Here is a 15,970-nt window from a genome sequence, read left to right as displayed (position 1 = left end):
ATGACTATAACATTCAGGAAATTAGCTCCATCTGTTCCACTTCCTGAAGGATCTACAAAGGACATGAGATGGCTCTATTTGTGGAGTGTTTCTTCCAGATCTTTGAGTGCAACTAATACCGTTTTCCTTAGTTCAAAGTTACATCTGTCCCTTATTGAAGCTGGACTGGTACTTTTCTGTTTAGATTTTTATTCATCTAAACGTGCCTCATATTCCAGTGGACTCACTCTATGGGGTTTACATGGCAACGATTTGATAGTGGGGGGAGGAAGGCTGCGAGGGTGGTCTCTGTGAGGAGATTCCAGGGGCTGTCCCCCTGTCTGACAAAGTCAGTTCCAACTGGCTCCAAAATGGACTCGCTGGTGCCCAATGCTGAGCCCATTAGCAATGTTGGTGGTGCCTCTGTGAAGACGTGTGTAAGAAAGGGCAAAACATTGCACAGGAAGTGAGGAATCAACTGGAAAAAAAAAAAAAAGTTTGAGAAACAGCCCTGCAGATGCAAAGGCCAGAGAGGAAAGAGTTGGAGGAGATGCTCCATGTGATGGTGCAAAGATTCCCAGGCAGCCTGTGGGAAAGACTGTGGTGGAGCAGATATCCACACTGCAGCCCATGGAGGATCCCACACTAGGTCAGGTGCATATCTCCTGCAGGAACTGTGGCCTGTGCAGAGCCCATGCCGAAGCAGGCTCCTGGCAGAGCTGTGGGCCCTGGAGGACCGAGACTGGAGCGCTCTTACCCAGAAGAACTGCAGTCTGTGGATGGGATCCGTGCTGGAGCCGGTCCTGAAAGACTGCAGCCTATGGGGAGGCCTCCTACTGGAGCAGAGGAAAAATGTGAGGAGTCTGTGGCAGAAAGGAACCGTTGTGCACTGAGCACAACACCATCTCTGTTCTGCATCCCACTGCGCTGCTTGGGGGTGGAGGAAGTTGAGTCTGCAAAAAAGAGGTGGGGATGGAGTGAAGGTATTTCAGCGTCTTTTGACTGTTGCTGACCATCCTGCACTTCTTTAAATTTGAGTGTTCTGGCAGCCAGCTGAGGTCTTTTTGGTTTTGCAACAACTATGGAGAAGTGCTGCTAATATTTGTCGTTTACATGCTTTTCCTGCTTTCTATCTGTGCCATCAGGAGCAGTCTCTTTCTCCCACTATTGTTCCACGCAGTTGACGGTGGGCAATGGCGTCAATTGGCCTTTGTGTTTGTGTAGCTAGCAATTAATGGCAGGTTCACAGTTCCAAAGTTTACAGTTTTCTAGTCCCAAATTTATGAGTTCCAAGCACCAAAGGCTGTTGGAGGATGTCTGTCTGCCTGCTCTGAAGAGGGAAGAAGGCCAACAAGTCCTCACTAGGCTGGCATTGGGAAATGGTGACCGGAAAGGTAAGCACCCAAATGGTGCTGCTGGGATGCTTCAGCCAGGGCCAACTCCCCTTCCCATAGGAGCAGCTTTCAAGTTTAAGTTCTAGTGCTTGGCTCCACCCTGAGCTACAGCTCCAGCAGTGACACATCTGTGCCTGTATCTGGCCATGGACCCCACTAATCTCAATTTCAACCCTGACTTCTCAGCTTGACCCGAGACCTGCCTTCTTTCTATGAACACACCTGGTGATCGCTGGACATCGTTGAACTCTGATTATTGTCGTGAGACCTCATCCTGGCTTGAGTCACTGATTAGCCTTTCCAGCTTGACCCTAGACACATGAAGGACAAGAGCCTGAGCCAGAAAATGAGCAGGATGACTTAAAACTCTGGGTATGCTTGCAGACCTGTGATCTTACTGGGATTTTGGAGAGAAGCTGCGATATCTCTTATGTCTGGAGTGTGCAGTGGCTGTGCAAAACAGAAGGCTAGATTGCAACTCTGCACTCCGTGAGAGCAGATTTTCATCCTCTCAGGAATCTGCTGGGCAGAATCCTTTGGGTACTGGAAGGCTGCAACATCTCTCTCAGCTGTCTTTGTAGTCCCAGATTTCTGAGTTTCAAGCACCAAAGGCTGTTCCCCAGGAGCTGTAGGCTTCAGGAGAGCTCGGAGCTAGGAGGAGAGGCACAGTACAATTCTCCTCTCTTCACATCCTGGCAAGAGGCCCTTTTGTGCAAGCCTGAGCTCTGGGGAAAAGGGCCCTCAGTTCTCCCTTGGCAGCCCTATTTCCACTGTGCACCCAGAGATCTGCAGGTGAAGGTCGTCTTCCTGGGAGGGGCTGGGGTTAGTGGCCTCAGAGGAAAGGAGAAGGTGGTGAGACAGCTTCTGCTGTGGAACTGTTCTTTGCGTGCACCCCAGGACAGGATTGCACTTGCCATGAGCTGCCAAGAGAGAGCATGGGCTGTTCTGATTGATGCTGTCTCTGCAGTACCCGGAGAGGAACTGTCAGTCACTCACCTGTGTCATCTTGCAGGCCCATGCAAATAACCTTTTTGTCCTGGAGCTGTTTGGTCTGATGGGAGTTGGGGATGTGCAGCCTGTGAGACACCTCAGCTCTGTAAATCTGTGTACTGAACTTCTAAGCCTGCTGGGGGCACTGTATGTGTGTGATGGATGAACAGTGGACTTATCCTTGCCCTTGGATGCATGCCATGTCCCTCGTTTCAGAGATGTGTGGGAAGATAAGGAGAAGGAGGCTCTGGACTCTGGCCAAGATGTTTTCTCGTACCATCCCCTGCTTCCATCCTCATGACATCTTCTGCCTGAGCCTTCTCCCTCAGTACAGCTCTCTCCAGAACATGAAGAACTGCCTTGAGGGCTTGTGGGGCTGCTTACCTCCCAGGGCTTCCTGCAGCACTAAGGTGCTCCCATGAAGACAGCACAAGTTGACATGACCATGCATAGGGCATGCTCTGAGGCCAAGGGAGATCTTTCTGGGCAGAGATGCACAAGGGAAGGTCACTGACTGTGGAGTAGCCAGAGATGTTGTCCTCATCTCCAAGGGACAGGGACCGAAGGAGGCCCGCAGACAGTGTGTCCTGCCCTCCAGTTCCTTTGGAAATGAGAAAGGGTCCACTTCTTCACCCCTTTTTTCCCTCCCAGCGTCTCTCCTTTCTCCCTGGACAGCTTTAGAGAGTATCTGCAGAGGAAAGGACCACACAGAGCCAGATGCTGCGATGCAGCAGAGTTTAATGTGTCCACCACCACAGAGGAAGGCTCAATGATGACGTTGGAAGGCTGGCACTGCCTGACAGAAGGCTTGTTGCAGCTGCTGGCCAGTGGGGTACACTTGTCGTAGCAGGACATGTCTTAAGGCTGCTGGTGCACCTGGGAGAGGGGGCAGGGAGAAAGCAGAGCACAGGGACACCTGAGGAAGAGTCTGCAAAACCATTAAAAGGGAGCCAAGGCATCTGCTGTGTGGGCAGGTTGAAACTGGACAGGATGGGGAACAAGGGCTTTATTGCCTGAGCCCAGTGGAGTCCTTCAGACAGCAGCCAGGCCCAGGGATGCTCCTGCTTAGCCTGTAGCAAAGAGCCACTCAGTCCAGCCTCAGCCTCTCTCCATGACAGACCGTCTCTCCTCTGCCCTCTCCCACGACCACAATCTCAGAGCAGGTAGCAGCTGAGTTGTCCTTGAAGGCAAGACCTCGTCCTATAGGAGAGGGTGGTGAAGAAAAGAGGGTTCCAACTCACCTGGTTCCCAAGGAGAAGGAGGGGACAGGAATGGTTGAGCGACCAGTTGACCTGGCATTTATATTGTCTTCACACAGCCTCAAGCCCAAAGGCAGGCACCACATCAGCAACAATTTTCCTGTAGGCTCCTGATGAACAGAAACATCCCAGGTGATGACATGGCATGTGTTGCTGTTTCTCTCTACACGGCTTTGCATTTCCTGCTTTATGTCATGGCCATTCCATCATGGATGCTTCTTTTGCATGCTGAGATAAGCAGCCCCAGGATTTCCAGGGAAAGGATGTGTCAGTGTGGGCAGAAGACTAAGAGCCAGAGAGGTCCCGAGGGGGCAGGTGATACCAGCCTGGGGCACCCTGGTGAGTGTTTTATGATCCTGCTGACAGGAAAGGCCCCAGCTGCTCCCAGCCCTGCAATCCTTGGCTTGTGCCGCAAGGGCTCCTGTGACTATATGCCTTGTCCTCCTCTTTCCTTCCCTCCCGGCTCCCTCCAACCATCAGTGGCTGTTGTCTGCCCAGGCAGGCAGGCTGCACTTCAAGTTTTCAACACTCTTTCACCTTAAGCTGGCCTCCGGAAGAGTTTGCCAACCTGTCGGTCTTCTCCTCTCTCTGGACAGTCCCTGAAACTCCTCTTGCAATGCTGCATCTGTCCTGCTCGGGCAGGGAGGTCACCAGCAGCTCCTCAGTCAAATCCTTTCCTATGTGCTCATCTGCAATAATGTGTGTGGGAGCGTGGTTGTACCAGTCCATGCAATTATCCGCACACACGTCTATGTTCTTTTATGCTTTGTGTGCACACACCTGTGCGCCTCTGGTGAGATTAGGTTTCTGTGTAGATGTGTATTTTCTTGCACCATTCTGAGCACTTCTCTGCAACCACGAACGCTTGTGCCCTTTTGACTGTTCGCTTGTGTCTGTGTGTATCTCGGTGCACACTTGTGTGTGTTAGCACGTGCCAGACACTGACACAGTCTCAGGCCCTCATTGTCTGAGGGGACACAGACAGGGCCACAGCACTCAGGTCTCACTGGGGACACCCTTGAACTCAGGACAACTCTTTTCATGCTGCCTCCAGGAAGCCTCGAGGGGCTGAGCTGCTTCCAGGGTCCTTGCTCCTGACTCATGTAAAACCTTTGAAGTTACTCAATTCTGTTGTTCTGTAGTAAAGGGGTAGCTCTCTTCCTGGACTGAGCCTTGACCAGAACCTGGAGCTATGGGAAAAGGAATGAAAGCCTCAGGAGAACGTAAGGAGGAAGGTGGGAAAACATCGGGGCAGAAGCCAACGGCACCAGAAAACAGCACCAACACCAGAAGGGCTGTGGTTCCCTACCACACTACAGGAATCCAGCCATGACATAAGCTCTGCCTCTAAGCCTCAAATGAGAGGCTGCCTGGAAACAGTGGTTCCCAACCATTCAGCCTTGGTCGAGATGTAGGAGACTTAGCTTCAGGGCACCATGGCCTCCGGCAGCAGAAGGAAACCCCAGCATCTGCTGGCATCACCACACAGGGGAAACCACCCACTCGTTCTTCTCTGAAAAACTTCCTTAAAGGCAAGTGTGCTGGCAAAGTGGTTTGACATGTGCCCAATGAAGTCTTTCATCTGGAGAAACTGCAGCCGCGTGCTCTGACTCATCCAGTGTGATTCTTGCCAAGTCCAGTTGGCTGCTGTCAGTGTTTCTGGGTTGACCCCAGCCTCCCTTTCCCGGGAGACTTGGAATACCACTACCCACATTTGTTGCACCCTGTCCCTTCGGCAGCTCCCTCAGCCCTGCTGCCTCCCTGCCCTGGCAGCACCAAGATATACCCAGTCTCGGTGCCAGTGACAGGTTCCTGAGGGGCACAGGGGAGCAGCCGTGTGGCATCAGCCTGATGCCATGTGCATAGGGGAGTCTCTTTCTCTGCCAGTCTGATTCCTCCCTGAAGCCTTCAGTCTGGCATCCCTAAAGTCTCCATCATTCCTATTGATGTGTCCACTCCTTTCCAGGCAGCAGATCATCACTGGCAGGATGAGAGGCAATGGGCAAAAATTAAATCACAGACCATTCCATCTGAACACAAAGAAAAACCTTTTTGCTGTGAGGGCAGTCAAACACTGGAACAGGTTACTCAGCGAGGTCGTGAAGCCTTCGTCTGTTGAGAGAGCCAAAACATGTCTGGACATAGTTCTAGATAACATGCTCTAGCTAACCCTGCTTGAGCAGGGACATTGGACTGGGTGATCTCCAGGAATGCTGGATGCTGTGAAATGCTTACCTCAGGGCACAGCGGAAACACTAGCCCCTGGATACCAGGAAATTTGGGTTTCCTTTAGGGAAACCTCCTTGCTCCCAAAGATGTTTGGGAAATACCTCTCCACCTCAGAGAGAACAGACACCATCTTCATGACCATCCAGGGCATAAGAGATTCCAGGAACCATGGCACCCCAGTACTTTCCTGTATGTCAGCCATGGCCGTGAGAGACTCTGCCTCCCAGCCGACTCTGCCCTCCTGTGACTGGCAGGCCCTGGGCTCTGGAAAGCAGAATCCAAGGCTTCCCTGCTCTGACACTACCTGATTACAGCCAAGAGTCAATTTAAATTGTGGCTGGGGAAACTGCTGCCATCCTGTGGCAGCCTCACTCTCAACCACGTTGCCACCAGGTGTCCTGAGTCATGAGGGAACAACTGGATGGACATCAGCATCGGGCTGGTCAAGTAATGCCTGGGTGGGGCCCTTCTCCAGCTGACCTACCTGTATCTAGATTAACTTGTCACAAGCCTGTCAGACCCCTCCATGTCATATGAAAGGTATGGGGTTGACAGACTTGAGGGCTCATCAAATGTGGGGAGAGGCTCCAAAATTCTCCAGATGCCAACTCTAGGGAAATTTTCTGAAGTCCAGGGGAGCAAGGACCTCTGACCACACTGCTGGTAATTTAATCATGCATGCAGGAGCCAGAGCTACCCTCTTCCTTGCTCTAAACTCCTGGCTGGCAGGAAATGCAAAGGCAGTGTAGATGGAAACAGCAACGCATGCCACGTCATTACCTGGGATGTTTCTGTCCATTAAGAGCCTACAGGAAAATTGTTGCTGATGTGGCAGCTGTCTTTGATCCCTGAGGCTGCGTGAGGCCAGTATAAAAGCCAGCCTAACCGGTCACTCTCTCAACCACTCCTGGCAACTCCTTCTCCTTGGGAACCAGGTGAGTTGGAACTCCTTTTTTTCCTCCACCTCCTGCTCTAGGACGAGGATTTACTTTCCAGAACAACCTAGTTGATACTTGCTCCTTGGTCTTATGTTAGTCCTCCAAGATGGTGATGGTGGGAGAAAGCAGAGGAGAGAGTGTCAAAGAGAGAGGCTGAGGCTGGACTGAGTGCCTTTTTGCTACAGGCTGGAGCATCCCTGGGCTTGGCTGCTGCCAAGGGAGCAGGGATGCCCTGTTGGGCTCAGGCAAAGAAGCCATTGTTCCTCACGGTTTAACAGTCTCACTCCTTCCACACAGCAGGTGCCTTGGCTTCCTTTTAGTAGTTTTGCAGACTCTTCCTCAGGCGTCCCTGTGCTCTGCTTCCTCCCTGTCCCCTCTCCCAGATGCACCACCAGCCTCAAGACATGTCCTGCTACAACAAGTGGAGACCCCGACGGCCCTGCGGCCCAACCCTGCTGGTCAGCAGCTGCAGCAAGCCCTGTGTCAGGCAGTGCCGGCCTTCCATCATTGTCATCGAGCCTTCCTCTGTGGTGCTGGCTCTTCCTGGCCCCATCATCAGCTCTTTCGCACAGAACACCGTGGTGGGCTCCTCCGCCTCCGCTGCCATTGGCAGAATCCTCAGCTTTCAGGGAGTGCCCATCAACTCTGGCTGCTGTGACCTATCCTGTATCATCGGCTGCTAATGTGGCAGAAGAAGGTGTCTCCCTTGCTGAAGCCACTGAGGACAACCTCGGTTACGCAGAAGATGATGCCCAACTGAACGACAGAGATCATGGCCATTGTTTTGAGTGGGGTTGAGCACGCCGCACTCCTCCTGCCAAGGGTGTCAGCCCTTTGGAAGGGGCCAGGCTGGGCTCTCTGAAGACACGGCCAATGCCTCTCATTACTTTTCTTTCACTCTCTCCTTTCCCTCTTTTTCTTTTGTTGTTTTCTGCTCCCCTGGGCCAAGAGACCCATCAAATCCAGCTTGGGGGAACCTGCCTGCACCTCTCCCTCTGCCAGGCATCCATAGGAGTACCTTGTGAGAACTCTACCTTGATCAGAGGGACTGACTATTGCCTGTCTATGATGATCCTTTCACTGTGGCCTCCTCTCGGAGACATCTTGTTTCTCTTTGGACTCATTAAACTCTGCTGCATCCCATCATTTGGCTCTGTTTGGTCGTTTCCTCTGCAGGCCTCTCTAAAGCTCTTTCTCAGTACTAGGTGATTGAGAGGGCAGGACACATTGTCTGTAGGCTTCCTGGGTCACTGTGCTTTGGAAATGAGGACGATATCTCTGGCTGCTCCACAGTCAGTGACCATCAGCCCTTCCCTTGCTGCATGTCTTCCCAGAAAGATTCCCTTTGAGCATGCCCTATGCATGGTCATTCCAACTTGCACTACAGTGCCCCAAGCAGCCCCGGAAGTTCAGAACACAGATTTGTAGGTGTGATGATTTTAGGGGGGGGCTGGTTCTGGTGGCAGGAGAGGGGATTTGCTCTCTGTGCCACCAGATCGGACTCCCATCCCCCTCGGGGTTGAGCCAATCGGCACCACTGCGAATTGCCCTATTCAAGATGGGAGAAAGGAACAAGAAAGGTGTGCCTTTTGCCCAGGAGCGAGGGGAAGGGAGGAGGGCACTGCCCCTGTTCCCCAGCTCCCGGCCAGGCGGCTGCCTGTGCCGGGTCGGTGCCGCGTGCTCAAGATGGCGGCAACGGAGCTGCTTGGGGAACTCAGGGAACGCTCCCGGGGTGCCTGCTGGGCTGAGTTCACCCAGAGAGGACTAAGATCTGAGAGAAATGGCCACACAGACACCAGGTCGGTGAAGATGGAGTGGGGGAGGTGTGCCGGAGCTGAGTTTCCCCTGCAACTGGTGGCGAGATGGCAGGCGGCCCCCCTGCAGCCAGGATGAACTCAGTGGAGCAGAGACCCACTCACGGCCTGTGGAGAAGCCCACGTTGGGGAAGAGATGCCTGAGCCTGAGAGAGGTCGTGGAGCATGGGATGCACGATGAGTAACTGTTAATAATGGAACATGGGATGCACGACAAGGTAGTGAGGCATCTAGAGTCTGTGGGACGATCCACGCCGAAGCGAGTGGCCACAACTTCCTAAGAATCTGAGACTGTGGTAAAGCCTGCACCGGAGCAATCCGATGGGGAAGGATTGTGTCCTGTGGGTAGGACACATGCTGGAGAAGTTTGTGAATTTTTCCTCGTGAGTAGGGGATCCACTGGAGCAAGGGAAAAGGGTGTAAGGACTCCTCCTTTAAGAAAGGAGCGGCAGGAACAACATGGATGAACTGACCTGCACTCCCCCGTTCCCTGTCCCCCTGCTCCGCTGGGGGGGGGAGGTAGAGCTGGGAACAAAAGGAAAGGGGGGTGGGGAGGTGTTGTTTTTAAGATCTGGCCTTGTTTTCTCTTTATCCTCTCAAGTAACCAGTTTTGTTTCCCTTTATCCTTTTTAAGCAACTGTTAATAAATTGTTTTGGTTTAAGAAAACTGAGTCATGTTTTGCCCGGGACCATGGTTGGTGGGTGCTCCCTCTCTGTTCTTGTCTCGACCCTCAGTTCTTTTATTATCTATTTCTCCTCTCCACTTCACTGGAGAAGGAGTGAGAGAGTGGCTGTGTGGAGTTTAATTGCTGGATCGGCCTAAAAGGAGACTTACAGGAAAGCTGGAGAGGGACTTTTTACAAGGGCATGTAGTGATAGGACAAGGGCCAATGGATTTAAACTGAAAGAGGGTAGATTTAGATTGGATATAAGAATAAAAATTTCACTCTTGAGGGTGGTGAGGCACTGGAACAGGTTGCCCAGAAAAGTTGTAGATGCCCTATTCCTGGAAGTGTTCAAGGCCAGATTGGACGAGGCTTTGGGCAACCTAGGGTAGTGGAGGATTTCCCTGCCCATGGCAGGGGGGTTGGAACTAGATGATCTTTGAGGTCCCTTCCAACCCAAACCATTCTGTGATTCCGTGTTCTGCACTGATTTATCTGTGAAACATTGGGAGTGGATGGTTTTGGAAAAGAGAAGTAACAAGGGACAGGTGGCTGGGGAAAAGAATGCAAGTGAATGAGCTCTGAGACAACCAAGGAAGCAGGTGTTTCTTCTTTGTAATCAGTTCTGATGTGGGACCCTTAGTAGCAGAGTCAGAGAGATGAATAAACCAGGTCATCAGCACAGCAGCTCCCATTCACAGCTTTCTTCCTACATGGCCTTTGGAGTCTCCTTGTTCTTTTGAAGCTAAGTCAGCAGGGTTGGTGAGCTGTGCTCTGCCCAGGGCTGTAAACTTCCCACTAGTTCCCAGCTACATAAGCACAAAGCCCAATTGACACCATTGTCCATCATCTTTTCAGGGGAACAACAGTGGGAGAAATCAACTGCTCCTGGTGGTACAGATACAAGCAAAAAGAATGCATGTAAATGAGAAACATTTACAGCACTTCTAATTAGCGTAGTTGTTGCAAAACCAAAAATATCTTGGCTGGCTTCTAGGTCCACCCAATTGCTCTCTCACTCTCTCTCCTCAACAGGACAGAAAGAGAAATTGAGGTGAAAAAGGTTGTGGGTCAAGATGAAGACAAGGGCATTACTTAGTAATTATTGTCTCAGTTAAAAGAGACGTGACTTGGAGAAGATTCATTTCATACCTTTCCAATTAGAAGTGGAGCATCATGGTGAGAAACAGCAAAAAGAAAAAAAATCCCTAAAATACCTTCACCCCATCTCCACCTCTTTTTCACACACTCAACTTCTCTCCTTCATTCATGCTTCTTCTACTTTCTCCACCACTAAGTAGCGCAGTAGGATGCAGAATGTGAGGAGTTGTGCTCAGTACACAACAGTTCCTTTCTGCTGCTGTTTCCTCCTCATATTTTTCCCCCAGTAAGAGCTCTCCCCATAGGCTGCAGTCTTTCAGGACCGGCTCCAGCACGGATCCCATCCACAGACTGCAGTTCTTCTGGGTAAGAGCGCTCCAGTGTCGGTCCTCCAGGCGCCACAGCTCTGCCAGGAGCCTGCTTCGGCAAGGGCTCTGCACAGGCCACAGTTTCTGCAGGAGATATGCACCTGACCTAGTGTGGGATCCTCCATGAGCAGCAGTGTGGATATCTGCTCCACCGTGGTCTTTCCCATGGGCTCAGTGTTGGGTCCATTTTGGAACCAGCACTGTCAGACATAAAGATAGCCTCTGGATTCTTCTCAAAGAGGTCATACCTACAACCTGCTCTCCCAGCTACCAAAGCCTTGCACGTAAGCCCAATTGAGTGAGTCCAACACAGCATAAACCACAATCGGATTAATAAAAAGTCAACAGAAAAAAAAAAAACAGTCCAGGCTTCGGTAGGGAATGGCTGTAAATTTGAACAACCTTAAGAAATATGGGGTTGTTTGTCATGCTTTAAGATTTGGAAAGAAAGGCTCCACAAATACAGTCGTCTAATGTCCTTGGTAGATCTTTCTGATGCTTTTGTCAACTGGAGCAGATGGAGCTAGTTATGGTGATTTCTTTATTTTTATTATATGCAGATCTTAACTGCTGTATTTCACATTCTCCCTGGGCCCATTTGACACCCCAGGGCACTCTTCCAAAGGATTCTGCCCAGCAGGTCCCTGAGAGGATGAAAATCTGCTCTCACGGAGTGCAGAGTTGCAATCTAGCCTTCTGTTTTGCACAGCCACTGCACACTCCAGACATAAGAGATATCGCAGCTTCTCTCCAAAATCCCAGTAAGATCACAGGTCTGCAAGCATACCCAGAGTTTTAAGTCATCCTGCTCATTTTCTGGCTCAGGCTCTTGTCCTTCATGTGTCTAGGGTCAAGCTGGAAAGGCTAATCAGTGACTCAAGCCAGGATGAGGTCTCACGACAATAATCAGAGTTCAACGATGTCCAGCGATCACCAGGTGTGTTCATAGAAAGAAGGCAGGTCTCGGGTCAAGCTGAGAAGTCAGGGTTGAAATTGAGATTAGTGGGGTCCATGGCCAGATACAGGCACAGATGTGTCACTGCTGGAGCTGTAGCTCAGGGTGGAGCCAAGCACTAGAACTTAAACTTGAAAGCTGCTCCTATGGGAAGGGGAGTTGGCCCTGGCTGAAGCATCCCAGCAGCACCATTTGGGTGCTTACCTTTCCGGTCACCATTTCCCAACGCCAGCCTAGTGAGGACTTGTTGGCCTTCTTCCCTCTTCAGAGCAGGCAGACAGACATCCTCCAAGAGCTCTTGCAGATCTTAGTGGCCACTGCTGGTCCTCCCTGTGATCCACTTCCTTTTCTTCTTTTAGACTCATTACAGTTGTGCTGCATTCCAGTCTGGGCCGCCGAGTCCTTCTGTGGCAACTCTTCCAGTCTGCTGGGGGAAAAAGGTGGAGTAAGGGGAGAGTGGGACTTACTGTGGGGGATTTTGATTTGTGCTCTTTGCGTTGGAGCTGAGGAACGCATCCGTAGTTATTCCCCAGCCAATGGGCATCAGTGAGAGGATGGCACCAAAGGATGGCACAGGTGGGAATGGGGTGACAACAATGCCTGAGGACAGCTCACTGCACCAGTTCTGCCCTCCGTTCTCCTCCATCACCCCATCTTGGCTCCATGGTCATCACACATGTGCACAGGCAGATGAGATAGGTACCTCATACAGCCCTTCAGCACCTGACAGCGACCAGCTGCTCTCCAGACATGCAAAGCTGAGGTAATTCACAAGTTAGGATTGGTATCAGGCACACTCAAGCTGCACAATGGAGTCCCTACGCCCTATGAACCCAACACCCCCAGAAGGCTCTCATGACTTGTTTCAGGTGTCCATCTTCCCTGTGCAAACAGTTTGTGGCTTCCCTATCGATGTCAGCGTTCATGCATGCTTTTCAATGATACTTTTTCTTCTGAGACCTTGGCTTTCAGTCTCAGGTAATGCTCTAAATCCTTGCATTCCTCAGGTATCCGTGGTCTCCTGGGTGCAGAAAAGGAACTCCTGGAAGCACTTCTCATTTCAAAATAACTCAGGCACACAGCACTCTGTGAACCATGTGAGGTTCCACTCATGTTCCTCCTGCCCTCAGTTTGGGACAGATACACCATCTTTCTCCATGTCACTGGGTACTGGGCACCTTCTTGCTGTGGTCAGATACCAAGGCTCCACCTCCTCCTAATTAGACCTGCTGCCCAAGCACCAGGGTCAGTTGCCAGCACCCAGGCATCTCTGCCTCCACTGTGCACATGACGCCCACCAGCATTGGTCCTCATGTCAGATGGAGCCAGTTTCAGTTGTCTCCAAGACGGACTCACTGCTGGTCAAAGCTGAGCAAATCAGCAACATTGCAAGCATCTCTGTGACAACATGTTTAAGAAGGGATGAAACTGCTGAGCAAGAGCAGCTGGGAGAGAGGAATAAGAATGTGTAAGAGAAGCTACTAGTCAAACAGAAAGGTCAGCGAGGAAGGTGCTGCTCCAGGTACCAGACCAGAGATTCCCCTGCAGCACATGGTGAAGACCATGGTGATGCACATTGTTCCCTTGCAGCCCATGAAGGACCACAGTGGAGCAGATATCCACCCTGCAGCTTATGGACAGCAGATGGATGTACCGTGAAGGAAGCTGTGACCCTGTGAAGAGTCTGCACAGGAACAGGTTTCTGGCAGGAAGTGCAGTCCTGTGGAAAGGAGCCCAAGCTGGAGCACGTGTTCTGGAAGGACCTGTGACCCTATGGAGGACCCATGCTGGAGCAGTTCATGAAGAAATGCAGCCCATGGGAAGAATCCAGATCAGAGAATTTTGTGAAGAACCGTCTCCCATGGATGAGACCCCACAGTGGAGCAGGGGAAGACTGTGAAGAGGAAGGAGTGGAAGAGACTATGTGTAATGAACTGACTGCAATCCCCATTCCCTATCCCCCTGCACTACTCAGAGGAGAGAAGGCAGAGAAGGCAGGAGTAAGGTTGAGCCCAGGAAGAAAGGAAGGCTGGGGGAAGGTGGTTTTAGATTTGTTCTTATTTCTCATTATCCTACTCCACGGTTAACTGGCAATAAATGAAATTAATTTTCCCAAGACAAGTCTGTTTTGCCTGTGACGGTGATTTCTGAGTGGTCTCCCTGTCCTTATTGTGACCCAGCAGCCTTTTGTCATATTTTCTCCCCCTGTCCAGTTGAGAGAGGGAGGGACAGAAAAACTTGGTGAGCACCTGCCCGCGAGCCAAGGTCAACCCACCCCAACTTGAAAGATCATCTGGTCCAAACTTTCATGCGAAAGGGAACCTAGATGAGATGATCTACCACTCTGTCCAATCGCATCTTGAAAACTTCCAGCAATGGGGACTCTACCGCCTCCCCAGGGAGGTTGTCCCAGTGAATGATTATTCTTACTGTAAGAAAAGTATTTCTTATGTCAAGATGAAACCTCTCCCAGTACAACTTGTACTCATTGACCATTGTCTTTTCCTTGTGGTTCCTTGCAATGAGAGAGCTTCCATCCTCTTTGTGGCCACCCTTTCAGTTCTGGAATACTGTGAGGAGGTACCCCTCAAGTTTGCTGTTCTCCATGGAGAAAAGAACTAATTCCTTCAGTCTTTCCTCATAGGACAGGTTCTCCAGAGCTTTGGTCTTCTTTGCCATGTACAAGGGGGTGGTGTTGTGCGCTGGATCAGGATTAGTGGAGGAATTAGTCGGGGGAATCCCAGCGAGGGCTTTCTTGATGCAGAACAGCCAGTCAGAAGTAGAACCATCTGGGTGAAGATGACCACTAACTCAATGCCCAAGCTACCAGGGCTTGCAGGAAGCAGATTTTCCTTTTTCATGAGAGTGGTGTCATGGAGCAGTTTGATGCGTTCATCAGTGATGAATGATCAGTACAGATCATTCTGAGATCTGGGGAATGAGATAAGTTACTGCTGATCTCTCTGGGTGAGAGCTGCCATTGTCTTTGCCCAAGGGAGTTAAGATATGGTGGGACAGCCACTAAGATGAGCATTCTTCTGGAGCAATCGCGAAAACATGAAAATAATTTACCATGTTGTCAAGTGAAGGATCCACAGCTGTTGTTTTGTCTTCTGGGGAAGGAGCCTGACATGGGCTGGATGGAAATCTGTCCCTTCTGGGTTTGCCATATTTCTGAGACGATGCTGACACATCTTTACAGACAGACCAGAAGATACAACTTTAGACAAAACACTCTAGACAAACACTTTAGACATCTCTCTCCAGAGAAGCAAAAGGTGATGGGAATGACCTTCCTTCCCCATCACTTGCAGAGATCGTTTCAGTCTTCACATGTAATGGTGACCAGACATGGCCCTTTGGTACCTACAGGAGGACAGCTACTCTGACCATCAATGAGAAGATGTGTTTAATGAAGAGACTGACTGCAAGGAGAAACTGGGATTGTTCAGGGTGGAAGTTGCTCACTGAGAGGCACTATCAGGAGCATCTATGTAGTCTGTTTCTCCTGTAGATGCTAAGACGACATAAGGCAGAGGAGGCTTGGGGACTGGAAGAGATCTGTGGGATGCTTAAAAGGGCTTCAGAGATTCCATTATGTCCTCCCTTCAGCCACAGGTTGGACAAATATCTGTCTGCAATGGCAGAAGTTGATCGTGGCTTGGACATGGGAGGATTGGATGTTTCAGAAGGGGCCAAAAGAACTCAGGATCCTTAACAAGAGGAAGACAGAGGCTGAAGAAAAGCAGGATGCTACTTTGAAAATAGCCTGTAGGGAAGGGGAAAGCCCTGGAAAGCAAGAGGGATCAACAGAATGAAAAGAGATTTCCTAAAGCTAAAGCTGTGCAAGACATGCAAAGTGTATACCCTGAATAGCTAATTGTGAGCCAGGAGAGTTAGCAACTGACAGCCTAGCGTCCCACTTTCTTGAGAATTTGGCTTGACCGGGGCCAGTCACAGGAGCTTTGTGGTGCAGCAGCAGGCACATTTTAGAGAATAAAGCAATCATGTAGGAGGACTGTCTTAGAGATTTAGCGGGGAAAAGAAAAAGATTTTCTAAATGTGTTTCTTCTTCAGACCCAGGACCCGGTTAAACTCGGTATTTCCCCTTCATACCGCATATCTCTGATGGTTCACATGGGTGAAAGAACAGCCAGATCTCTTTCTTCGCATTGGTTTTCACTGACAGTTTAAATTCTATTTGCCCACCTCATTCAGATACGTAGTGTTTTCCAAAAACTGTATACAAGTCAACTATAGAACAGCTAAAGTCACCAC

Source organism: Tauraco erythrolophus, chromosome 25, assembly GCF_009769465.1.
Source record: "Tauraco erythrolophus isolate bTauEry1 chromosome 25, bTauEry1.pri, whole genome shotgun sequence".
NCBI classification, from domain to species: Eukaryota; Metazoa; Chordata; class Aves; order Musophagiformes; family Musophagidae; genus Tauraco; species Tauraco erythrolophus.
The sequence above is the reverse complement of the archived record's forward strand: the minus strand, read 5'-3'. Positions refer to the sequence as shown.